A 27,391-nucleotide genomic window follows, 5' to 3' on the forward strand; every position below is an offset into this window, starting at 1 on the left:
GATAGGAGTGTAGCTTCTGAAATATCTTTAGGGTGGAGGGCCCATGAAAGTGAGCCCTTGCTTTACTTGGTGTTTAAGTAGTGCAGTTATGGTGAATAGAGGGAAAGAATTATTCTCAGTGAGGGGTCTTATTTCTTCTTTTCCTGGAGTCTGGGCAACAAATGTCCTAAGATGAGAGATCAGATAATTAACAGGTTGAGCTTTGGTGATCTGATGATGGGTGGGTGGTGAACAATTGGGTGATCAATGGGCAGGTGAGAGTTGTGACCTTTACAGAAGAACTAGCCTTGATCCTGTTGTGGACAAGAGCTTGAAGGAGACTGCATATAAATAAATAGTTAAAAGGAGCTCTTCCAGAGCCAGGGTCTCAGCAAAGTGCAGTGACCTGCATGGGCAAGCCCCCATGAGCTGCTGCTGAGGTGGCCTTACAGTGCTATGAAATCCTGACTCTGCATGAGTAGTCTAGACTTAGCACATGCTAGGCCAAAATGAATTAAAACATTCCCAACACTGGGGAATCAGAAGTAAAATGGCATCGGTTTCAGGTGTAAGGGGAGAGAGTGTAACATCAAGACAATGAGCTGTTGCTCTCCCTCTCACTGTGGCAGGAGTGATACCTCCCTCTCCCTCGTTAGTGCGAGATAGACTGGGGCATGTTGAACTGTTGCATGAACAGTGGTTTTTGATGGACTCAGGATCATGGTCACTTTGGGGGACTTTGCTGTTGCTTGCACGGAGGATGGTGGGAGGGGGACTGATGCTTTCTGCTGGAACAAGTGGAGGGTGGGGGAGGGTTGATGCTTTGTTGCTGCTCGTGTGTGGGGGGAAGGCTGCGTTTTGGGGTTCTAATGTTTTTCTGGCATTCATTCTTTGGGTTTTTTCTTCTGTTTTGCGGATGTCTGCGAAGAGTAAGAATTTCAGGTTGTATACTGTCTACATTGTCTGATAGTAAACAGAACCATCAAACCATTGATACTTAAAGGGTAGGTCTTTTACCCAGAGGATGGTTCCATACGCGGAAGAGCTGCCAGAGGAAGTGGTTGATGTTGGTACTTAACAATATTTAAAAGGCACTTGGACAGGTACATGGAGCGAAAGGTTGAGTGGGACATGGGTCAAACGTGGGTAAATGGGAAGAACTCAGTTGGGAATTTTGGTCATCATAGACAAATTGGGCTCTGCTGTTTAACCTTATAACTCTACAAACTTGCAGCAACGGCATGCAGAGGAGAACTACATTCACTGGAAGACGCTGCATTTATTCAATGTTCTTAGTTTATTAGGTCTAGATGCTCAGAGGAACCTGACTGAAAATCATGGACTTTGCAATCCATTCTGCTACATCCAAATGTTGTGCATGCTTTATTTTTCATAGAAGCTGGATTACATTCTTCAGAAAGAAACATATTCTTACATCTAACTGGGCATGCTCTTACATAGTGCCTTCTCCGGCCTCACGAATTCCAATGTAGTTTACAATATGCAACACATTCAAATGTAGTTCAAAGACTGTTGGACAATTTGGAAGATAAAGTAAAATATACTCTATACATGCTCTGATATTAAATGGAACCATCTGGAACAAAGCCTTCTGGAACAAGGGGGGGAAAGAGGATTTTTCTGCAGGGATCTGGAATTCTGTCTAATCAGGTGGCACAGGACAAAGATCTCCATATATTTAAAACGTATTTGGATGTGTACTTGAATTGCTGTAAGCTGTGAATCTATGGACCTGGTACTGATAGATGGTATTAGACAGGGCTAAATGGCCTCATTCACAGTCATAAAAGTTCTATGATTCTTTTGTGAAGTCTGCAAACCTCCATGCTTCCTTTCTGTCTGTTTTCCAAATGTAGGTAAGTCATTAAGTCATCAAACTTACAAAGTATTCCAAATATTCTATTGAAACATTTCATATCTCAGTTGGGACATCATTTATGATCATTTAAACAGTTTAAAAATGTGTGCCAGATTAGCGTGAATCAGTAAAAACCAAAAGTGCTGGAGGAACTCTGCACTTCAGAAGTATCTGTGGAGACAAAGGAATCCTGACATCAAGTATTCCTTTACCTTCTCAGGTGCTGTCTAACTGGCCGAGTTCCTCCAGCAGTTTTGTTTGTTGCTCCAGATGCCAGCACCTGCAGTCTATTATGTCTCAAATGGGAGTTCTTATCCTGCCCTCCAGATGCTTTGACTCTCAGTACTAATTATAGCTGTATCTATTTATCAAAATAGATTAATCTCTAGTATTTCTTGGATTACTGTCTTCTCCAACTAAGCCTCACTAATCATTTCAGTCCAAGGGAAGGCCCAGCAACATGGGGTTCCATTGACGGAACATAAAACCATTGGATTTCTGAAAGAAAATCTTTCCACTCAGATGGGGAGATGAAATGAGTAACTGGTAATGATAAAGCTCCCTTGACCCTGGTCACATCTGCCAGAAAATTCACGTCATTCCTGCTCACTGTTAAAGTGGAATGCCAAGATCCTTCAGTATTTGTACATGTGGACAAAAGTGTGACATCTACAAAGGAAGAACTGCGAGGCTATGATAGTAGATATATGAACATTGCAGTGCCCCCTTTCCCCCAACTTTCCACTTGCCTCGTTACCAATCTGTACATTTCAATTAGGCTGGAATGATTTAAAAAAAATAATTTACAAATTAAAGACCTGAAAGTAAATGTATCAATTATATAAAGATATTAACAAATCACCCTTGTATTAATCTTCAGTAATACCTATCTAACTTGATTTCCTAACCCTTCTACTTCTACATATAACTCTAATATCTCATTCCATGGCAGAAAGCTGAATCCTTTCAATTGCAGTGACTGATGTTGCAGTTGCAAGTTGCAAATTCAGTTCCATTTGAATGGCTCATGTTGCAATTCTCAGTCTGATAAACTGCAATTTGGGAAAACCAGCTATGGAGCAGAGTCGGCATTTTTAAAGGAACAGTGATGGTTGGAGAGAGCTTTGAAGAAGATTTCCTCTGCTGTTTAAGGGATTAGAATTAGAATCAGAATCAGGTTTCATATCACTAGCATGTGTCGTGAGATTTGTTGTTATGTGGCAGCAGTACATTGCAATACATAATAATAAAATCTGTGAATTACAGTATATATATAGTTAAATTAAATAAGTAATGAAGAAGTGTCCATGGGTTCAATGCTTTCATCTTGAGTAAGATGTCACATCCTACTCGAACAGTGCCACTGGGACTCTTCCAGGACCTGACGACCTGACTTCAAGTTATGTCTATGGTTTGACCAAGACTCACCTACTGTCATCAATGCCTACGGGCTCACATCAATATAAATAATAGCCTTCTGCATGGCATCAATCTGTTCCCTAATGGTAATAATGTGCTTCTGACTGATGTAGTTTTTTGTTCTGAAGTATAGCAGTCTGCATTTGTATCTAGGACTCTCATTATCTCCCTCATTATCCTCAATTCCAAAGAAAACAACTCCTGCGTGCCCAATCTTGCCTCATGCCTACATTTTTCAAGATAGTCAACAATTTCCTCCGAATGTTCTCAAGACCAGAATGTGTGTAGTACTTATGCCATGACCTTACAAACATTACAATCCTCCCACCTCTTATATTCTTTGCCTCGATGATAATTTAAAACATCTGAAATTGATTTTTAAACAACTTGCTGACCTACCCAGGTTCCTTTAAAGATTAGTGAGCATACAGTCCTACTCATTATGTATTCCCTCGCCTTATTCCATCTCCCCAAATGTATTACCTCATGTACATATTGATTAAGTTTCATTGGTCACTTTTCTGCCCAGCTGACCAGACAATCTACATCTCATTGGAAATGTTGGGTATACTCAGCAAGTATGGCGAGAGAAACAACTAACATTCCGGGATAATAACTCTTTGTCAGATTGTCTGTATATTCCTGCAGATTAGATCCATGGTCTTTACATTTTGACTAGCCTGCTGTGTGGGATCTTGTCAAAGGCATTGTTAAAATCTATGTAAGTAATATCAAAGTCAAAGTTCAAAGTTAACTTTATTACCAAAGTACATTTATGTCCCCATATACAACCCTGAGATTTATTTTCTTGTGGGCATACTCAATAAATCTATAGAATAATAACCATAACGTTCGTCCATCATCATCGACGAAGACCTCGACACCATTTTGGTGTCGAGACTAGTGCTTGATTTGGAATTAAGTGAGGGAGAGTTGTGCAGCGTCAGCCTCACTCTATCTTCCCAATTCCCATCTGGATCCAGTGGCAAGTCAGAGTCTAGACGGCTGGAGATGGGACTAGGTGCAATAACCACAACAGAACCAGTGAAAGACTGCTCAACTAGGACATTCAACCAGAGTGCAGAAGATGGCAAACTGTGCAAATACAAAAAAGAAATAAGAATAATAATAAATAAGCAGTAAATATCGAGAAAATGAGATCAAGAGTCCTTGAAAGTGAACCATTGGTTATGGGAACATTTCAATGATGGGGTAAATGAAGTTGAGTGAAGTTACCCCCTTTGGTGCAAGAGCCAGATGGTTGGGGGGCACAGTAACTTTTCTTGAACCTGGTGATGTACAGTAAGTCCTGAAGCTCCTGTACCACCTTCCTGATGACAGAAACCATAACCATAGAAACTACAGCACAGAAACAGGCCTCTTGGCCCTTCTTGGCTGTGCCGAACCATTTTCTGCCTAGTCCCACTGACCTGCACATGGACCATATCCCTCCATACACCTCCCATCCATGTATCTGTCCAATTTATTCTTTAATGTTAAAAAAAAATCCACATTTATCACCTCGTCTGGCAGCTCATTCCATACTCCCACCACTCTCTGTGTGAAGAAGCCCCCCCTAATGTTCCCTTTAAACTTTTCCCCCCTCACCCTTAACCCATGTCCTCTGGTTTTTTTCTCCGCTTGCCTCAGTGGAAAAAGCCTGCTTGCATTCACTCTATCTATACCCATCATAATTTTATATACCTCTATCAAATCTCCCCTCATTCTTCTACGCTGCAGGGAATAAAGTCCCAACCTATTCAACCTTTCTCTGTAACTGAGTTTCTCAAGTCCCGGCAACATCCTTGTAAACCTTCTCTGCACTCTTTCAACCTTATTTATATCCTTCCTGTAATTTGGTGACCAAAACTGAACACAATACTCCAGATTCGGCCTCACCAATGCCTAATACAACCTCATCATAACATTCCAGCTCTTATACTCAATACTTTGATTAATAAAGGCCAATGTACCAAAAGCTCTCTTTATGACCCTATCTACCTGTGACGCCACTTTTAGGGAATTTTCTATCTGTATTCCCAGATCCCTCTGCTCCACTGCACTCCTCAGTGCCTTACCATTAACCCTGTATGTTCTTCGTTTGTTTGTCCTTCCAACATGCAATACCTCACACTTGTCAGTATTAAACTCCATCTGCCATTTTTTAGCCCATTTTTCCAGCTGGTCCAAGTCCCTCTGCAGGCTCTGAAAACCTTCCTCACTGTCTACTACACCTCCAATCTTTGTATCATTAGCAAACTTGCTAATCCAATTTACCACATTATCATCCAGATCATTGATATAGATGACAAATAACAATGGACCCAGCACTGATTCCTGTGGCACACAACTAGTCACAGGCCTCCACTCAGAGAAGCAATTCTCTACCACCACTCTCTGGCTTCTTCCATCGAGCCAATGTCTAATCCAATTTACCACCTCTCCATGTATACCTAGCGACTGAATTTTCCTAACTAATCTCCCGTGCGGGACCTTGTCAAAGGCCTTACTGAAGTCCATGTAGACAATATCCACTGCCTTCCCTTCATCCACTTTCCTGGTAACCTCCTCGAAAAACTCCAATAGATTGGTCAAACATGACCTACCACGCACAAAGCCATGTTGACTCTCCCTAATAAGTCCCAGTCTATCCAAATGCTTGTAGATTCTGTCTCTTAGTACTCCCTCCAATAACTTACCTACTACCGACGTTAAACTTACTGGCCTATAATTTCCTGAATTACTTTTCGATCCTTTTTTAAACAACGGAACAACATGAGCCACTCTCCAATCCTCCGGCACCTCACCTGTAGATAGCGACATTTTAAATATTTCTGCCAGGGCCCCTGCAATTTCAACACTAGTCTCCTTCAAGGTCTGAGGGAACACCCTGTCAGGTCCCCGGGATTTATCCACTTTAATTTTCCTCAAGACAGCAAGGACCTCCTCCTTTTCGATCTGTACAGTTTCCATGATCTCACTACTTGTTTCCTTTAATTCCATAGACTTCATGCCAGTTTCCTTAGTAAACACAGATGCGAAAAACCTATTTAAGATCTCCCCCATTTCCTTTGGTTCCGCACATAGCCGACCACTCTGATCTTCAAGAGGACCAATTTTATCCCTTACAATCCTTTTGCTCTTAATATACCTGTAAAAGCTCTTTGGATTATCCTTCACTTTGACTGCCAAGGCAACCTCATGTCTTCTTTTAGCCCTCCTGATTTCTTTCTTAAGTATTTTCTTGCACTTCTTATACTCCTCAAGCACCTTATTTACTCCCTGCTTCCTATACACGTCATACAACTCCCTCTTCTTCTTTATCAGAGTTGCAATATCCCTTGAGAACCAAGGTTCCTTATTCCTATTCACCTTGCCTTTAATCCTGACAGGAACATACAAATTCTGCACTCTCAAAATTTCCCCTTTGAAGGCTTCCCACCTACCAATCACATCTTTGCCAGAGAACAACCTGTCCCAATCCACGCTTTTTAGATCCTTTCTCATTTCTTCAAATTTGGCCTTCTTCTAGTTAAGAACCTCAACCCTAGGACCAGATCTATCCTTGTCCATGATCAAGTTGAAACTAATGGTGTTATGATCACTGGAACCAAAGTGCTCCCCTACACAGACTTCTGTCACTTGTCCTAACTCGTTTCCTAACAGGAGATCCAATATTGCATCCCCTCTAGTTGGTCCCTCTATATATTGATTTAGAAAACTTTCCCGAACACATTTTACAAACTCTAAACCATCTAGACCCCTAACAGTATGGGAGATCCAATCAATATATGGAAAATTAAAATCCCCTACCACCACAATTTTATGTTTCCTGCAGTTGCCTGCTATCTCTCTGCAGATTTGCACTTCCAATTCTCTTTGACTATTGGGTGGTCTGTAATACAATCCCACTAATGTGGCCATACCTTTCCTGTTTCTCAGCTCCACCCACAAGGACTCAGTAGACAAGCCCTCTAATCTGTCCTGCCAGAGCACTGCTGTAATATTTTCCCTAACAAGCAATGCCACTCCCCCACCTTTCATTCCTCTGCCTCGATCACATCTGAAACATCGGAACCCTGGAATATTAAGCTGCCAGTCCTGCCCCTCCTGTAGCCAAGTTTCACTAATTGCTACAACGTCATAATTCCACGTGTCAATCCACACCCTCAACTCATCCGCCTTCCCCGCAATACTCCTAGCATTGAAATATATACACCTCAGAAGATTTTTACCACCACTCACAACCTTTATATTAGTGGATTTGCTTGAACTTTTAACATCACTTATTTTCATCCCAGCCACACTGTCAGCTCTGGTACTGTGGTTCCCATCCCCCTGCAAATCTAGTTTAAAGCCCCCCCAACAGCATTGACAAACCTCCCTGAAAGGATATTGGTCCCCCTGTAGTTCAAGTGTAACCCGTCTCTCTTGTACAGCAGGTCCCACCTGCCCCAGAAGAGGTCCCAATTATCCTGAAATCTGAAACCCTGCTCCCTACACCAGTTCCTCAGCCACTTGTTCATCCTCCAGAGCATCCTGTTCCTACCCTCACTGGCACGTAGCACAGATAGCAATCCTGAGATTACCACCTTCGAGGTCCTGCTTTTCAACTTCCTACCAAGCTCTCTATACTCACTCTCCAGGACCTCCTCACTCTTCCTTGCTATGTCATTGGTACCGATGTGCACCACGACATCTGGCTGATCACCCTCCCACTTCAAAATGTCATGCAATCGATCAGAAACATCCTTGACCCCGGCACCTGGGAGACAACAAACCATCCTGGATTCTCTGTCACGACCACAGAACCTCCTATCTGCACCTCTAACTATCGAGTCCCCTATCACTACCGCTCTCCTCTTTTTCCCCCCTCCCTTCTGCACTGCAGAGCCAGACCCAGTGCCAGAGATCCGGCTACTGCAGCTTGTCCCAGGTAAGTCATTCCCCCCAACGGTATCCAATGCGGTATACTTGTTGTTGAGGGGAATGGCCACAGGAGAGCCCTGCTCTGCCTGCCCTTTCCCCTTCCACAGAAGTGAGAAGAGAGCATGTCCTGGTTGGGGGTGGGGTCCCTGCTGATGGATATTGCTTTCCGAGACAGCAATTCATGAAGTTGTGCTCAATGGTTGGGAGGGCTTTCTCTGTGATGGACTCCCTCTCCACCCCACCCACACTACCTTGTCAACCCTCCTGATTATCTCTGCAAACACTTCAATTAAGCTACTCAGACATGACCTTCCCTTACAAAACTATTCTTTATTAATCTGTGGCTTTGTGACAGTTAATGTTACCCCCCAGAACTAAATCTATTAAATTGTCCACCATGACCAGTTGGCCTGTAATCAGTCAGTTTATCCCCTCATTGACAGATTTGCTAATACTGAAAACAAAAAAAAATGCAAAACTTCATGTGTGTATCCCACTCCTTCTGATCAATTGAAAATATGGCATACGGTAAGGATGAAGAATACGAAGTAAACTGGAACATATAGAGGTTATAAAAACTGAAACATTTTCATATCCTAATGAGGACTGCCTCATGAACCTCTGGCTTCTTCCCCCTGTAGTTGATAATCAGCCTTTGGTTTTGCTGATGTTGAGTGAGAGGCTATTGTTGTGGCGCTACTCAATCAGATTTTCAATTTTCTTCCTATATGTCAATTCGTCACCACATTGGATTCAGCCATCAACAGTGATGTCGTTAGCAAAATTAAACATGACATTTGAGCTGTACTTAGCCGCACAATCATAAACAAAAAAGTGAGTAGTGTAATCTTTACAATAGCTTCATTACGCATTTCTTTCTCATATGAAAGGATGACTTCTAAATGTGAGAATACTTGCTATTGATTGATCTGGGATTATTTTGTTTTTTTCTTCAATCTGAACATTATCCATTTTGGGTTTACCAGCGACAGATTGTGTTTTGAGAGCTATGAAGAATACCATGTTTTATGAATCAAAGTGGTGAGTCATTCAAATGGGCACAAGACACACAAAATGCTGGAGGAACTCAGCAGGTCAGGCAGCATCAATGGAAATGAATAAACAGGCGATGTTTTGGGCTGAGACCCTTCTTCATGACCGAGAAGGAAGGTGGAAGCTGCAGGAATAAAAACCAGGGGGCAGTGGAGGAGATGGAAGCTAGCTGGAACGTGAAGCCAGGTGGGAGGGAAAGGTAAAGGGTTGGAGAGGAAGGAATCTGATAGGACAGGAGAGTGGACCAAAGGAAAAAGGGAAGGAGAAGGGGACCCAGGGAGAAATGATAGGCAGGTGAAATGAGGTAAAAGGCCAGAGTGAGGAATAGAGGAGGTGGGGAGGGGGAGGGATTTTTTTTTACAGGAAGGAGAAATCTATAATCATGCCATCAGGTTGGAGGCTACTCAGACAGAATATAAGGTGTTTTCTCCCCGCCCTGAGTGCGGACTCCTCTTCACACACGAGGAAGCCATGGATCGACGAAAAGTTCCTTGTTTGTCAAACTAGTTGTGTTGTCTCCGCAATATTCCTGGGTCCCCAGGTTGAAATGATGTAGATTTGGATTTCATGGGTTGTTTTGTTTATTTTGAAAACTCGTTGTACACTCAATAGTTCTGAAACATTACATTTGCTAAATGACAATTCTGACAAAATGGGCGAGTTTTCCCCATGATTACCCTGATTTCTTTCAGCAAGATGTTATTTTGTGGTGGTAGCCAACACCACAGCAATTACATTGCTTTTAAATTTGCACATATCACTGGCTACACTGGACAACAAAGTTTTTGCTTTCTGAGTACTTTTGGGTGTATGTTATGGATTTTGGACTGCTGACCATGAAAACCACCATGAAATATCCCCATCCCGCACCATTTTTATATCGCCTATATTTGTTATTTCAATTCATAATTCAAGTCATAATTCAATTCATAACCGGTGCACTAATCGTGAGTTGGAGAGCTCAGAGAGAGGAGATGGTGCACAGGTCCGGGAGCAAAGTTTTAAAGGGGAAAGTTTTGCGGGAACTCGTCTGTAACTGGAGCACCAGTCGTGAGTTGGAGAGCAGGGAAGGTTCAGGCACAAAAGGGAGACACTGCCTAGCGGAGTGGTCATCAAAGGAGCAGTCATTGATGGAATGGTCTGAGGCAGAGTTATAGGGTTTTGGCTCATTTGGGCTTCGGTGAGGTAAATGTGTAAGTAGACTTTATTTTTTCCTTGCATTTGTTTTTTTGGAAGAATAGAGAGCGGTTAGTCCTTTGCTCTGGGTATCAGATGCGGGAATCCTGGGTATCTTCCAGTCTCCCAGATGACCACATCTGCGCCAAGTGCACCGAGATGCAGCTCCTGACAGACCCTGTTAGGGACTTGGAGCTGCGGCTTGATGACCTGCAGCTTATTAGGGAAAGTGAGCAGGAGATAGATAGGAGCTACAAGGAGTTAGTCGCCTCCAGGCTGCAGGGGTTAGACAAATGTGTAAATGTCAGGGAAGGGATGGGAAGAGCTCAGATAGTAGAGAGCACCCCTCTGGCCATCCCCCTCAGTAATCATTATCTCATTTTGGATTCTGTTGAGGGGGGTGACCTGACAGAGGACAAACATTGCAATCGGATCTCTGGCACTGAGCCTGGTTCCGTGGTGCAGAAGGGAGAGAAGATGAGGAATGCGGTAGTCATAGGGGGTTGCATGGTGAGGGGAACAGACAGGAGGTTCTGTCAGCCTGATAGAGATACCGGCTTGGTGTGTTGCCTCCCAGGTGCCAGAGTACAGGATGGCTCGGATCGAGTGAAGAGTATTCTGAAGGGAGAGAGTGAACAGCCAGAAGTCTTGGTGCATGTTGGTACGAAAGACATAGCTAGAGAAAGGAAGGAGGCCCTGAAGAGACAATTCAGGGAGTTGGGTAGGAAGCTGAAAAGCAGGACCTCCAGGGTAGTAATCTTGGGATTGCTGCCTTTGCCACGTGCTAGCGAGTGCAAGAATAGCTTGATCAGGTGTATTAATGTGTGGCTGAGAGACTGGTGTAGGGGGCGGGGCTTCGGGTTCCTGGATCAATGGGGCATCTTCTGGGGGAGGTACGACCTGTACAAAAAGGACAGGTTACACCTGAACCCAAAGGGGTCCAATATCCTAGCAGGCAGGTTTAATAGAGCTGTTAGGGAGGGTTTAAACTAACTTGGCATGGGGATGGAAACTGGATTGATAGAGCTGAGAAAGGGGAAAACAGAAATAAATCAAAGATAGCGTGTAACAGAGATGATAGAAAGGACAGGCAAGAGATGAGGCATAATCACAGCCAGTGGGATGATTTACAGAGGCGTGGTGTAGTTAAAACAGAAAGCAACAAATACTGGACTGAAAGTGTTATATTTGAATGCACACAACATAAGAAATAAAATAGACTATCTTGAAATTCAGCTAGACTGGCAAATACGAGGAAATCTGCAGATGCCGGAATTTCAAGCAACACACGTAGAAGTTGCTGGTGAATGCAGCAGGCCAGGCAGCATCTCTAGGAAGAGGTACAGTCAACGTTTCGGGCCGAGACCCTTCGTTAGGACTAACTGAAAGAAGAGCTAGTAAGAGATTTGAAAGTGGGAGATCCAAAATGATAGGAGAAGACAGGAGGGGGAGGAATGGAGCCAAGAGCTGGACAGTTGATTGGAAAAAGGGATACGAGAGGATCATGGGATAGGAGAACTAGGGAGAAAGAAAAGGGGGAGGGGGAGGAAACCCCAATATGACTTAGTGGCTATCTCTGAAACTTGGCTAAAGGGTGTCTACCATTGGGAGCTAAATGTCCAAGGATATATGGTGTATTGGAAAGATAGGTTTGTAGGCAGAGTGGGTGATGTGGCTCTGTGTATAAGAAATAATATTAAATCATTAGAAAGAGATGACATAGGATTGGAGGGTGTAGAGTCTCTATGGGTTGAGTTAAGAAATGCAAGGGTAAAAGAACCCTAATGGCAATTGTATACAGGCCTCCAAACAGCAGCCAGGATGTGGATTACAAATTACAGCAGGAGATAGAAAAGGCGCGTCAAAAGGGCAATGTCAGAAGACATCTGCAGTATACCGGACATTCAAGAGTATCGGGAAGTGAAGTATGTGCAGTGAAAATTATGACTGAGAAGACGCTCAGGAAGCTTAATGGTCTCCGGGTGGATAAATCTTATGGACCTGACGGAATGCACCCTTGGGTTCTGAAGGAAGTAGCTGGAAAGATTGCGAAGGCATTAACAATGATCTTTCAAGAATTGATAGATTCTGGCATTGTACTGGATGACTGGAAAATTGCAAATGTCACTCCGCTATTTAAGAAGGGTGGGAGGCAGCAGAAAGGAAACTATAGACCTGTTAGTCTGACATCAGTGGTTGGGAAGTTGTTGGAATCGATTATTAGGGATGAGCTAACAGAGTACCTGGAGGCACATGACAAGATAGGCCAAAGCCAGCATGGTTTCCTGAAAGGAAAATTCTGCCTGTCAAATCTACTGCAATCCTTTGAGGAAATTACAAGCAGGGTAGACAAAGGAGGTGCAGTAGACGTGGTGTACTTGGATTTTCAGAAGGTCTTTGACAAGGTGTCACAGATGAGGCTGCTTAGCAAGATAAGAGCCCAAGGAATTATAGGGAAGTTACTGGCATGGGTGGAGCACAGACTGGTTGGCAGAACACAGAGAGTAGGAACAAAGGGATCCTATTCTGGCTGGCTGCTGGTTACCAGTGGAGTTCCACAGGGGTTGGTGTTGGGACCGCAGCTTTTTACGATGTATGTCATTGATTTGGACTACAGTATTAATGGATTTGTGGCTAAATTTGCTGATGATACAAAGATAGGTGGAGGAGTGGGTAGTGTTGAGGAAACAGAGAGCCTGCAGAGAGACTTAGATAGTTTAGGGGAATGGGCAAAGAAGTGGCAAATGAAAGACAATGTGGGAGAGTGTATGGTCATGTGCTTTGGTGGAAGAAATAAATGGGCAGACTATTATTTAGAAGGGGAGAGAATTCAAAATGCAGAGATGCAAAGGGACTTGGGAGTCCTTGTGCAGGATACCCTAAAGGTTAACCTCCAGGTTGAGTCGGTTGTGAAGAAGGCGAATGCAATGTTGGCATTCATTTCTAGAGGTATAGAATATAAGAGCAGGGATGTGATGTTGAGGCTCTATAAAGCACTCGTGAGACCACACTTGGAGTACTGTGTGCAGTTTTGGGCTCCTTATTTTAGAAGAGGTTTCAGAGAAGATTCACAGGAATGATTCCTGGAATGAGAGGGTTACCGTATGAGCAGTGTCTGGCAGTTCTTGGGCTGTATTCCCTCGAGTTCAGGAGAATGAGGCTGGATCTCATAGAAACATTCCGAATGTTGAAAGGCCTGAACAGATTAGATATAGAAAGTTATTTCCCGTGGTAGGGGAGTCTAGGACAAGTGGGCACAACTTCAGGATTGAAGGACATCCATTTAGAACAGAGATGCGGAGAAATTACTTTAGTCAGGGGGTGGTAAATCTGTGGAATTTGTTGCCACGAGCAGCTGTGGAGGCTAAGAAATTGGGTGCATTTAATGCAGAGGTAGATAGGTTCTTGATTAGCCAGGGCACCAAAGGATATGGGGAGAAGGCAGTGGAGTGGGGATGACTGGAGGAATTGGATCAGCCCATGATTGAATGGCGGAGCAGACTCGATGGGCCAAATGGCCTACTTCTCTTTCTATATCTTATGGTCTTATGGTGTTATCTTAATTTAGAAAAACTGATGCCAAGGTTAAGGAAAACATTTTAGTTGGTCTACAAATCAAACAGGACAGTGACAGGCAATTTAAAGAAATTCTAGTGGGACTGGAGAAAATTGCCTGGAAGGAATTCAATGATGTTGTTTCAAATTTTCTTTGCAACTACAGTGCACTAAACTACGTACAGCTGGTTGACAGCATGCTTCAAGCATACAAAACCATGAAGTACAAAATATCATTAAAGATTCATTTTCTGCATTCCCATTCCCTGAGAATCTTGGTGCAGTCAGTGATGAACATGGTGAAAGGTTTCACCAGGGCATTGCAATCATGGAGAAATGGTATCAGGGCAACTGGAATCCATCAACGCTGGCTGATTGTTGTTGGACACTTAAGCAAGAAGCCTCAGACACTGAGTACACATGAAAATCATCAACAAATCATTTTTGCTTAGATAAACTATGGCAAAGCATTAGCACCATCATGCAATTAAATGCATTATAGTCAGTAAAAGTTAATTTCTTGTATTTTCAAATTCCTATGTGACAAAAGTAATCTGAAATGATACTTGTGTTCATCTTCAAGCGGTCTGTCATAAACACAAAAAAATTCTGAGGAAGCAACACTTCCAAAAAATTTGTTGTCCACTGTAATTGTTGTCTACTAATGGCTCTGAGAAAATAAACTACTTAGATCTTTCCTCTCTCTGCTGATTCTATTAAAAGAACCTTCCTGTGTATTGTTTTGTATCTTTTGTATGTATCTATTTTCTGAAAGTGACATTGGTCTTGATAATTCAAGTGGCTTGGACAGTTTGATACCTTTTCCAATGGTTTTGATAAGTATCCTTTAATAATCTGCTCTTTCAGCTCCTACTCAATATCAAGAAGTTCATATTTTGCAGCAAGATGTCCCTGTCAAAAGCAATATTGATCTATTGCTTCTTTTGTTGATTGCCTTGTGTGGCAGATTAAATTTGTCTCCTACACCATGTACTGCTACGGAGTTACACATGTAACTATCCAGTATTTCTTCCCTACCATTCGTTTCACATCCGTGATCAATCTTGCCATTTCTCCTTCAGACTGACAAAGCCTCTTTCTCAGTGGGACAGATGCGAGGATAGGCCAGAATGCTTGTTGTGAGCTGAGGCAAAGTCGATTTCATCTGAACGGGCTGTCAATGCAGTGTGTATGCACTGAACTCTAACAGTTCATTTGGACATACATCTTTGATGTTGGTTGACTGGTATGGGTTCATATTAAGTAGATTGGATCTGAAAATTCATTGTCAGCTTGGCAGCTGCATGGTTAAATAATAAGCTGACTCAAAATTCAGTCATGGCTGCAAGAAAGCTTGCACATCAAAAGTCAACATCAAACGCTCATCTTGGGTAGTGCTGATACACAGAGATTGTTTGAACTGGCATTGCTTCAGGTCTATCATCCCATCACTGAAAGAAGCACACAAAATGTCCTTAAAAAAGGAGACGGACTCATCATGGTGCAACATAGCAATACCACAAGAGGAGAAATTTTATTCAAATATATTCATCTGTGAAAATAGCCAGCAGTTGCAAAATTTCTGGAATAATACTTTTGACTGTGGCCCGTGACCAAAGTAATCTACAATTCAGATAATACTTCATATATTTACTGCTTCATTGCATTGAATTTTGGCAGCCTTGGATCTTTTTTGGTAAGTATTTAGATAATTCCTGAAAAAAAAACCTGAGAACAAAATTTAACAATGGAGTTGCAGATATAAAAAAGCAAAGGAATGTTTGAAACATGTTTTTAATGACAGGCAAAGATTGTAATCAATCTATGGAGGGATTTCTTTGTGCTGTTCTCCTGCTTTAAGTCAGTGGGCTGATTTTGAAAGAGTTGATGGGAATATAACAGGCAATTGATGTTAGGTCCCCCGCTGTGAAGACTCAGCTAACCTTTGTTCTGATGTGGGTTGACAGAGTTCTTCCTATTTCCTAGGGGTTCATGTGTTGAAACATTTCATGTCAGCACAGAAAGCCAGAGGGACGCTGTATGATTACTGTCTGAGATCAATGCTAGAATAAATAAGGTTATTTTTTGTGTGTTCTAACATATGTGCTTCAAAGTTATTGATCAACAGATTTATAGAAGGACTGTAATATAGCAAAATTCCAAAGAAATTCCCCAAGTGCATTAAAAACCCAGATAAGACAATCAATAAGCAGAAGTTTGATTAAATAATATCAGGAGGGAAAGACTGGCGAGGTAGAGAGATTAACCAGGGGAATTCTTGTGTTGAGACAGGTTTGGCTACCATTGGCAGAGTCGTTGTATACAGGAATTGCAGAGCAAAAAGTTCCAGACAATTACAGGACAAGCTTACTGTGGATAAGAGGAGCAAGACCAGGCAGATTTCAAGACAGAAGTTTCAAAGTTGATATATTGTCAGGCTGGGGTTCCAGTACATTCAGCGATAATACAAGAAAAGGATTAAAATTTAGGCCAGGCTACTTGTGTTAAGGCATGTATTTTACATTTCTGTGCAATTACACTTTAATCAATGTCAGTGAATATATGCAGTCAGCAGATGTATAAGAAGTTGGAATGGTATTTAATGGTACTAAAGGTACTAGAGTTTGCACTGACTGGCACACGGAAGCACCAAGAATGGGAAATCATCCTGGAGGAGAAAATATTTTGTACATGCTTATCATGTGTTTAGCTTACTTTATTTAGTCGCATTTGTAATGAAGCTTTGAAAACCATGTTGCACATCTCTCTCTCTCTCTAATACCAGGATTTCCATTCATCTTCCTAGGCAAGGTTCTATCAGCATTTTGAATCAGAACTGAAAGCGCGACTGACTAGCACCATTGCTGACACCGTTTTGGATGTGGAGATTTAATCTTTTAATGAATCTTATTTATCCAAGAAGAGATTGGATATGAAACCATGTGTGTCCTGCTCCCCACTGGTGAAATCAAAGTACATTTATTATCAAAGAGTGTATAAATTATACAACTTTGAGAGTTGTTTGCTCACAGGTACCCACAAAGCAAGAACCCAATTAAAGAAAAAAAAGAGTAAAAATAAAAATAAAAGACCAACACCTGATTCTCAAGAGAAAGAAAAGGAAAACAAATCACGCAAACAATTGAAGCAAACAACAACAATCCGAACCAATATTGAATCCTCAGATCTGAACCCTGGAGTAAGCCTAAAGCCTCATTTATCAGTTCATCACATCAGCGGGCATGGAACGCAATAGTTAGAACTGTCTTCATAGCCTCAGCGCAATAGAGAGAGAAAGAAAGAACAAGCAAAATCAGCTCTTGAAATTGTGTGAAGTGTGAACTTTTAACTGAAAAGCAAACAAGTAGAGGAGCTGGAAATCTGAAATGAACCAGAAAATATTGGAAACATTCAGCAGGTCAGTCAGCATCTGGAAACAGAGAAACATTTAGTTTACATTTCAGTTGATGTTGTGTCACCAGATCTCCTAATATCTCTGCGTTCTGAGCATTGATCAAAAACCAATGGCAAAATTCATCTTTCCTCTTTCTCTCACACACATGAAGTTCAAATTGACAGCTGCTACTTTAAGTCTGTCATCCTCATCACCAGAGGAAATGCACAATACAAATAATCTAATGGAGAGCAGACTGATGGATTGTCATGTCACCTTGCAACCCCTTTGGGTCTTTGGTGTCCAGAGCCGTTGTGGTAGCAAGATGACAACGTTACATTACAACATTAAAATGTTGGTTAGCTTCTTGTGTTGGAATGGGAGCTGAGATAGGGGGCATTAATTGCTGCTTTATGGCTGAGTCTTGTGTGAGTTAAAGGAGCACTTCACTGCTTCCATGATGGAAAAGATAGGTTCCAAGCCCCATGTAAGTTTATTGATGCTTCTTGGCAATGTAATGAATTTCTCGCAGACCTACCAATGAATAGGCACTTCACTGTGCATGCCGAGCATTGCTCTTCTGAACCCAGAATGACAGAGACTAACTGTTATAATTGTTGTAAAACAAGGTGGCACGGCAGTGTAGCAGTTAGTGTAATGCTTTACAGTGCCAGCAAACAATCAGGGTTCAAATCCCGCCATTGCCTGTGAGTATGTATGTTCTTTCTGTGATTACGTGGGTTTTCTCCAGATGCTCTGGTTTCCTCCCACATTCCAAAGGTGTACAGGTTAAGATTAGGGTTAATAAATTGTGGGCATGCTATGCTAGTGCCGGAAGCATGGTGACACTTGCAGTCTCCCCCATCACATCCCTACACTGTGTTGGTTGTTGATGCAAATGATGCATTTCATTGTATGGTTTGATGTTTCAATGTACATGGGACAAAGAAAGCTCGTCTCTAATCTTGCCCTGATGTTCAATTAAATGAACTGAATGGGTAGGGGATTCCTCAGTCTGGTCTGGTCTGTATTATTCATATTCAAAATGGGCAATTTAGTTACCTACAGGTCAGTGAGATGTCTGATTCAAAGGGAGGCAAGAACAGTATTACACCATAAATTTAAACACAAAATTACTTTGTATTGGTGTGGGCACGTGACCAAGTGGTTAAGGCATTGGACTAGCGACCTGAAGGTTGTGAGTTCGAGCCCCAGCAAAGGGAACATGTTGTGTCCTTGAGCAAGGCACACATTGCTCTGCGACGACACTGGTGCCAAGCTGTATGGGTCCTAATGCCCTTCCCTTGGACAACATTGGTTTCGTGGAGAGGGGAGACTTGCAGCATGGGCAAACTGCTGGTCTTCCATACAACCTTGCCCAGGCCTGCGCCCTGGAGAGTGAAGAATTTCCAGGTGCAGATGCATGGTCTCGCAAGACTAACGGATGCCTTTACTTTACTTAATTTATTATTGTCACATGTACTGAGATGTGCAAGTTTTGCAAGCCATGTATACAAATCATCTCAAGAACGTAAGTACTTTCTAGTAACACAAGGGAAAAGCAGAGACAGAATGCAGAATATGAGGAAATTTTTGAATTTACGTTATCGAAAAAAGATTTTGGGATAAAAATTGGAACTGATTGAAATACATATAGAAATTTGGGCAAAAATAATCATCTTAATGGCATTAATTCAGCCAATTAAAAACAAAGAGATTGGTGACCATTTAATAAACAAAAGCTTAATCTGATCAATTAAAGGTAAAAAATTAGCTTTAAATAAATCTTTATTCTTTTTCATAATTGTTATCCCTAAATATATAAATGAGTCAGTAACCAATTTAAATGGTAAACGTCCATAGATAGGTACCTGCTTATTTAAGGGAAATAATTCACTCTTATTAAGATTCAAGTTGTAACCAGAAAAATTACTAAATTGAGCCAACAAATCTAGAATAGCAGGAATTGACTTCTCTGGGTCAGAGATGTATAGCAACAAATCATCTGCATATAGTGATAATTTATGTATTTCATTTCCATGGGTAATACCAAAAATATTGGGCGAGTCGCGGATAGCAATTGCTAAATGTTCAAGGGTGATATTGAATAATAAGGGTCTAAGAGGACATCCTTGCCTAGTGCCACGAAAGAACCGAGAAAAAGGAGATCAATGATTATTAGTACAAACCGAGGCTCCCGGGGAGTCATATAACAATTTAATCCAAGATATAAATGTCCGACTAAAATTAAATTTCTCAAGGACATTAAATAAATAAGGCCATTCAACTCTGTCAAAGGCTTTCTCGGCATCAAATGAGATAATGCATTCTGGGGTAGTAAGTGAAGGGGTATAAACAATATTCATTAACCTCCTAATATTAAAAGATGAATAACGATTTTTAATAAACCTGGTTTGATCCATAGATGTAATTTGAGGTAATACCTTCTCTAACATAGTTGCTAGAATTTTTGAAAAAATTTTTGAATCTACATTCAAAAGAGATATCGGTCTGTATGATGCACAATCAGTAGGATCTTTATTCTTTTTAAGAATTAGAGAGATAGAGGCTTCATAAAACGATTGTGGTAATTTACCTAAACTGATTGCTTCTTTGAATATTCTAGACAACCTCTGAAAGAGAATGGAGGAAAAGAATTTTAAAAATTCCACTGTAAACCCGTCTGGACCGGATGCTTTACCAGAATTCAATGATGAGATTGCAGTTATTATTTCTTCCTCTGTAACAGGAGTTTCTAATGATAAGCAATCTTCAGGCGATACTTTCGGAAAATTCAGTTTACCTAAAAAATCATGCATGAAATTAGAACCATGAGGAAAATCAGAGTGGTATAGAGAGGTATAAAATTCTTGAAAGGTTTTGTTTATCCCAACATGATCGACTGTCAAAGTATCATTGTGTTTATGATTCTTAGTAATTTGACGTTTAACCGAATCAAATTTCAATTGATTAGCCAGTAGTTTGCCCGATTTATCACTCTGAATATAAAAATCGCTTCTAGTTCTCATTAACTGATTTTCAATCTGGATGTTAATAATACGCTATGTTCCAATTGAAGCTCAACTCTGTGTTCGTATAGCTCCTTACTGGGAGAAATAGCATATTTTTTTATCGATTTCTTTAATTTTATCAACCAACGAGAGTATTTCATTCTTAACATGCCATTTCAAACCAGTCGAATAGGAAATAATCTGACCACGAATATAAGCTTTAAAAGCGTCCCAAACAGTTCCATTGGAAACTTCTTCCGTAGTATTAGTTGAAAAGAAGAAATCAATCTGTTCCTTTATAAAGTTGACAAAATCCGAATCTTGAAGCAAAGTGGGGTTAAATCACCATTGTCTATTAGTAGAAGAAGTATCCATTAACTTGATAGAAAGTTTCATTGGACCATGATCCGAAATGGCGATAATATCGTAACTACAGTCAACTACAGCTGGGATTAATCGAGCGTCAATAAAAAAATAGCCAATTCGAGAATAAGAACGATGAACATGTGAAAAAAAGGAGAATTCTTTATCGTTTGGATGTAGAAATCTCCAAATTTCTGAAACCCAGAATCCAACATAAAAGAGTTAATAAGAGTAGCTGATTTATTCGGTAAAGCCGAACTACCTATGGATCTGTCCAACATGGGATTCAAACATAAAATAAAGTCACCGCCCATTATCAACATATACTCATCTAAGTTAGGAAGGGAAGTGAATAGGTGTTTAAAAAACTCAGGATAATCCAAGTTCGGAGCATAAACATTAACCATAGCAACCTTTTTATTAAAAAGTACCCCAGTGATTAGCAAAAATCTACCATTAGGATCTGAGATAGCGTCTTGATGGATAAATGTAATTGATGAATCTATAAAGATTGAAACACCTTTAATTCTGGCTTCAGCATTTGCGTGGTATTGTCCTTTCCAAAACATAAAGAAGCGTTGATTATCCTCTTTCCTTACATGAGTTTCTTGTGCAAAAATAATATGAGCATTCAGTCTTTGGAATACTTTGAAAATATTTTTCCATTTTATTGGATGGTTTAAACCATTTGTATTCCAAGAGACAAAATTAATAATATAAGCCATAATTTAAGATCAACCCTTTGGTAAGTAAAAGGTTAACCATAATGCGAACTCATGAAATCGGAAGAGGAATACATGATCAGAGAGGAACCGGAAATCTCGACATTGCGGACATCTTTGTAGTTCTAAATCAGCCCAAAAGAAAAAATTAAAAAAGAAAAAGACTACCCCACCTACGAACCCCAAGAACCCCGAACTAAACCAAGGGAGTCTGAAGAAAGCAGTAACTAATACTAGCTCTAACCCCATTTCTGCAGGAGGCAACTCTAAAGGTATATGTTATATAGATGACCCCCCCGAAAGCTGATATATATTAAAGATAAACACTATATTAAAATAGGCTACATAATATAATTACTAAAATATATAAATAAAAATAAAGTTAGTATCAATACGTATAATTAGTTAATTATAAATGAGTAAGTAAAATATCGCTTCCAAAAAAAAGGGATTATGGGAAGAAGAAACATAGAAACATGGCGTCCAGAAAAGAACAAAGGAGATTATGTAAAAAGAAAAACAAAACGCCATTTTAATTATACGAAAACCAAAAATAAGAAACATATAAATAAAAATGATCGTCAGATCAAATCGTTAGTAATAATAACGAAAAACAAAAAGTTAAAAAAGAAATTAACTAAAAAAAAGATGCTATTCACAAGAAATAAGTATTCTATATAGGTTATAGAATAATAGCTATAATAATAAGCTCAAAACAAAAATCTTGAGCTTATAAAAAACCTTCATCATATGGTGGTAGAAGGTTCATTTTAAGAAAAACACCAGAGAGAAAAGCTGGTGCTGAAAGCACCGGACATTAATTAAAGAAAGGTGTCTGTATTAGATGGGTAATTATCATCCAAAAAGCATCGAGTGGCGGTTATGGAGTGGAAGACATGACGGGATCCATCTTCATATATATGGCAGAACAAAAATCCTAGGTTAAGTAAAAAGTCTTTACAGAAACCTAAAAAGAAGGGGGGCTTGCCCTCCCGAATTTTAGATTCTATTATTGGGCAATTAATATTCGATATTTAAAATTTTGGTTACGAGATTTGGATGTACCTTTAAATCCACATTGGGTAAATCTTGAATGTAATTCTTTACAAGGGTTCTCCTTGGGCTCGATTTTAGGAATTTCGCTTCCTTTTACTTTTTCTAAATTGTATAAACAAATCAATAATCCAATAGTTAAGCACACTTTACGTATATGGTTTCAATTTCGAAGATTTTTTGGGTTTAATCAATTTATTTTAGCAAGTCCTATCTTATTTAATTTCCTTTTTCAACCTTCCACTATGGATAAAGCTTACTTTGATTGGAAAACCAAATGAATAATACATTTTCGTGATTTATTTTTGGATAATTGTTTCATGTCTTTTGATCAACTTTCTAATAAATATAACTTACCCAGATCTCACCTTTTTAGATATTTACAGATTAGAAACTTCTTAATTACTGTTTCTCCTAATTTTCCACACCCATACCCAATGGACACTTTGGAAAAAAATTGAGATTTAAATCTTTCTCAGAAAAGTGTTGTAGCAATTATATATAATATAATTATGAATTTATCCCCTGATGTTTCCAATAAAATTAAAGCTTATTGGGAAAGAGAACTTAAGATTGTTATACCGACTGAAAAATGGGAAAAAAATTCTTCAATTGGTTAATTTATCCTCTATATGTGCCAAACATGTGTTGATACAGTTTAAAGTAGTGCACAGGGCCCTTATGTCCAAAGATAAACTATCTCGTTTTTATTCTTACAATAACCCAATATGTGATAGATGTCATTGCGAGATAGCTTCTTTAACTCACATGTGTTGGTCATGTCCTTTGTTGGAAAAATATTGGAAAGATATTTTTGTCATTATTTCAATGGTTTTGAATGTAGACTTATTACCTCACCCAATTACTGCTACCTTTGGATTACCAATGATAGATTCAAGTTATTTAACCTCTTCAGCACGTAGGATGATTGCATTTCTTACTCTAATGGCTAGAAGATCTATTTTGCTGAATTGGAAAGAGATTAAGCCTCCTACTGTATTCCATTGGTTTTCACAAACTATGGTGTGTGGGAATTTGAAAGATATTAGAAGTGCGGTTTATGACCCTTCCAATAAATTTGAAAAAACTTGGAGGCCATTTATTCAGCATTTTCATTTGATGTAAGTTGACCATTCCCAAACTTGTTTTATCTCTCTGTACTGCTGGTTGAGAGGAGCGGATTCGTCAACACTAAGGTTTTCTTCTTTCCCATTTTTAAGTTGTTAGTACTGCCCAAGTCTTTAGTTTAGTTGACTAATTCTGTTTAGTTTAGTTTTTTTTTGGGATAGGGTTTTTTTCTTTTTTTTTTCTTTTTTATTTTGTTTTCAGTTTTTTTTGCTTTGTATTATTCATTCCTATTCTACACGATTGGGAGTTTTGTCAATTTACACTATTTGGTCTTACAATTATTTATTTTAACTGTAACAATGTATCTCCTACTATTTGTAATATTGCTATGTTATGTTTTCATTCTATGAAATTAATAAAAAGATTGAAAAAGAAAGAATGCAGAATATACACTCAGTGGTAACTTTATTAGGTACCTCCAGTACATAATAAAGTGGCCACTGAGAGTATATTTGTGATCTTTTGCTGCTGTCACCCATCCACCTCAAGGTTCGATATATTGTGCATTCAGAGCTGTGCTTCTGCATGCTGTTGAAAAGCATGGTAATTTGAGTTACTGTCACCTTCCTGTCAGCTTGATCCAGCCTGACCATTCTTCTCTGACCTCTCTCATTAACAAGCCATTTTTGCCGCAGAATGGCTACCTGCTGGATCTTTTTCAAACCTTTCACTGTAGACTCTAGATACTGTTGTGCACAAAATTCCCAGGAGATTTGCAGCTTCTGAGACACTCAAACCACCCCATCTGGCACGAACAATCATTCTATGGTCAAAGTCACTTCGGTCACATTACTACCCCCATTCTGATGTTTGATCTGAACAACAGAACCTCTTGGCCAGGTCTGTATGTTTTATGCATTAAATTGCTGCCACATGATTGGCTAATCACTGGCATTTCTAAATAACAATAAATCACAGGGTGGATGTGGCAAAGTTGTTTCCCATGATGGGGGAGTCTAGTACGAGAGGGCATGACTTAAGGATTGAAGGGCACCCATTCAGAACAGAAATGCGAAGAAATTTTTTTAGTCAGAGGGTGGTGAATCTATGGAATTTGTTGCCACGGGCGGCAGTGGAAGCCAAGTCATTGGGTGTATTTAAGGCAGAGATTGATCGGTATCTGAGTAGCCAGGGCATCAAAGGTTGTGGTGAGAAGGCGGGGGAGTGGGACTAAATGGGAGAATGGATCAGCTCATGATAAAATGGTGGAGCAGACTCGATGGGCCGAATGGCCGACTCCTACTCCTTTGTCTTAGGGTCTTATGGTCTAAATGAGGACTGAGTGTCCTCATAATCTAATCTAATCTAATCTAATTAGATATCTGCATTAATGAGTAGGCGTACAGTGTGTCTGATAAATTAGCCATTGACTGTAACATTACTGTTACAATTATAGCAAAGGTGCAGTGGTGATAGGGATTTTCAACATATGAGAGACATATTTAAGCGTCTTATGTCAGCAGGATAGAAGTTGTCCTTGAGCCAGGTGGTATATGTTTTCAAGCTTTTGTATCTTCTGCCTGATGGAAGGTTCGGGGGGGGGCGCGGTGGGGTCTGTAGAAGAGAGGATGTCTGGGTTGGGAGGGCCTTTGGTTGCCCTGGTTGCTTCTCTGAGGCATGGAGAAGGGGTGATAGTGTCTAAAAATGGGAGTCTGCTTTCTGAGATGTGCTGAATTGTATTCACAACTTTCTACAATTTCTTGCTGTCTTGGTAGAGAGGTTTCCACACCAAGCTGAGATGCATCTGGACAGGACACTTGCAATGGTGTACCAACAAAAGCTGGTGATGGCCGATGGGAACACACTGAATTTCATTCGCCTTCTAAGGAAGTGGAGGTGCTCATATGCTTTCTTGGCCATAGCGAATATGTCATTGGACCAGGACATGCTTTTGATAATGCTTACACCTAAAAACCTGAACCATCTATCTTTACCTCAGCACCCATTGATACATACAGGGGCATGGGCTCTACTCCGCCTCCTGAATTCAAAGGCCAGCTCTTTTGTTTTTCTGACGTTAAACAAAAAGTTATTATTCTGGCCACCATGTCACTAGAATCAGTCTCCTTCCTGTGCTCCATCTCATCGTTATCTGAGGTCCTGCCCACCATGGTGGTGTTCCAGCACCATAGCCCGACTCACTCTCTCTGTCCCCCTCCACACCCCAAGACTCTGCGTGCGGAGGAAGCTCTGGTGGATTCCAGTGCAGCAGTCAGCATGTGCAGCCTGGACTTTCTACCAAGCCTATCTCTCACCCCTTCTGTATGGTAGCCACTGATGGATGCCCCTCGGGGCCTGGGATGTGCACACAGCACATGTATGTGAGCATCAGAGAGCACCGTGACTCCATTCTTCCTGGTTGACCCACCCATCACTCCCCACATCCTGATTTAGCCCTGGCTCTCCACTCCACTCGCTATCCTCACTTCACCTGGTCATCCGGTTCGGGGCTGAGTTAGGGGCCACCTGCCAGCAGCCTCAGTTGACCTCACCCCATAAATCCATGGAGACGGAGGAAACCTTTGACCTCTCCAAACTCCCACACTACCACGTTAACCATAGTAGCCATTGTCCTCAGTAAAAGAGAAGCCAGCACCTTGATGCCTCACAGACCACACGAATGCGCAAACAAATGTCCTTTTTTTCCATAGATGCTGCCTGGCCTGTTGAGTTTCTCCAACATTTTGTGCGATGCTCGGATTTCCGGCATCTGCAGATTTTCTCTTGTTTGTGTCTGGTTTGCTTGGAAGAGGGCATAGGGGACCATCCTAGCTGTCAATTGCTGGCAGCGCCCTGCCAGACTATTCTGACCTGGGGACCGTGTCTGGCTGTCCACCTGAGATCTGCCCCTGTGCACTGATACGCATAAGCTCTCACTCTGGTTCATCGATCCTTCCAAGATTACCTATTGAATCAATCCAGTCACTGCCGTCTGCAGCTGCCAGTATCCCGCAGGATAACGCCTGGCTTTCACGTGTCCTGCCTCAAGCCGATTGCCCATGGTTCACTCAGCCCATGTGAGCCCACACCTCAGGAACCTAGGATAGTGAAAGGTAGTCCAGTGGATGCGGTTCATCGGTTAATGGATTCTCATTGTCGTTTTCAGGGTGTACAGTACCAGTCTGACTGGGAGGATATGGCCTGGAGGAGGGGTCCTGGGTGGCATCCAGCTTCAAACTGGATTCATGGTTTATTGAGGAGTTTGATTGCACCCATCAGGATCATCCTGTCTCGTTGATTTGTTGGCCGCGTGAGGTGGGGGGTGGTCCTGTCAGGCCTGCAGAGGAAGGCACCTCCCAGCTAACAGGAGTCACCTGCCACTCATTTCCAATTCATACCTGCAGCCTATTTAAACCCAGCTCTCATCCACATGTCCTTGTTCACCCACCAATCCAGCATCAACCGGTTGCATCGGAGCTTCAGTTTTGCCCGTAGTGTTTAGAATCTGTTCTGTGGTCCCTTGGGGCTTGTTGTTTTGCAGTTTATTATTTAAGATATTATTCAGCGCTGAATCCTCTCTGTTTTTGGCCCAAGTCCCCTCGACACTTCCTGACAGAATCATACTTTAAAAACAACATGGTAACATCACAGGGTTAGAAACTCTGCAGGGTTTAAGTGTGTTATATAAAGGATGATCAATTGTGGTCAGGGGGCTATAAAAAGGATGACAAACAGCTGGCACTGGTTACAAAAGGTTATAAATTACACTGCATGGTAAAGCAATCCTACA

The sequence above is a fragment of the Mobula hypostoma genome, chromosome 23 (genome assembly GCF_963921235.1).
Source record: "Mobula hypostoma chromosome 23, sMobHyp1.1, whole genome shotgun sequence".
Classification (NCBI taxonomy): Eukaryota; Metazoa; Chordata; class Chondrichthyes; order Myliobatiformes; family Myliobatidae; genus Mobula; species Mobula hypostoma.